We start from the raw sequence: 698 nt of genomic DNA on the forward strand, positions 1-698 counted from the left end.
CACCACAAAGAGCAACATAACACCAACAGAAACTAATTAATTCTGAAACAGCAAGACTTGAATACCTCTACACAGATGAAGCAGAAGAAAACGACCTAAAAAATAACTTTAGGAGAATGCTTGAGTTCCTTAAAGAGGAAATGAGAAATTCTATCAAAGGAGTGAAGGAGAAAACAAAAAAGAAAGAATTGGAAGAAATCAACAAATCCGTTAAAGAAAACCAAGAAAAAGAAAATGAACAGGTAAAAGAAAAAGCAAAATTCTTGTGTTCGCTTCGGCAGCACATATACTAAAATTGGAATGATACAGGGAAGATTAGCATGGCCCCTGTGTAAGGAAGACATGCAAATTTGTGAAGTGTTCCATATTAAAAAAAAAACTAAAGTCTTGAAAACAAAAATAGAAACAATAAAAAATACAAACTAAGGGAATTCTGATAATGAAAAATATGGAAAAATGATCAGGAACCACATGGGCAAACATAAAAAGGAGAATACAAGAGATGGAAGAGAAAATTTCAAGCATTGAAGATATGATAAAGGAATTAGACTCATCAGTCAAAGAAAAGATTAAATCTAACAGAAGCATAACACAAAATATCCAGAAAATATGGGACACCATGAAAAGACCAAACCTAAGAATAAATGGGATAGTAGAAGGAGAAGTCCAACTCAAAAACACAGAAACTATATTGTTGA

At 32.2% G+C, this 698-nt stretch overlaps 1 non-coding gene across 1 annotated transcript; it reads left to right on the forward strand.

Moving 5' to 3' along the window:
• Positions 1-265: 265 nt before the first annotated feature.
• On the forward strand, positions 266-372 carry LOC113455551. The gene has a single exon (XR_003376618.1). It is a non-coding gene; the product is annotated as a U6 spliceosomal RNA (small nuclear RNA).
• Positions 373-698: the final 326 nt, after the last annotated feature.

This window comes from Microtus ochrogaster, unplaced genomic scaffold, assembly GCF_000317375.1.
Source record: "Microtus ochrogaster isolate Prairie Vole_2 unplaced genomic scaffold, MicOch1.0 UNK63, whole genome shotgun sequence".
Lineage (NCBI taxonomy): Eukaryota > Metazoa > Chordata > Mammalia > Rodentia > Cricetidae > Microtus > Microtus ochrogaster.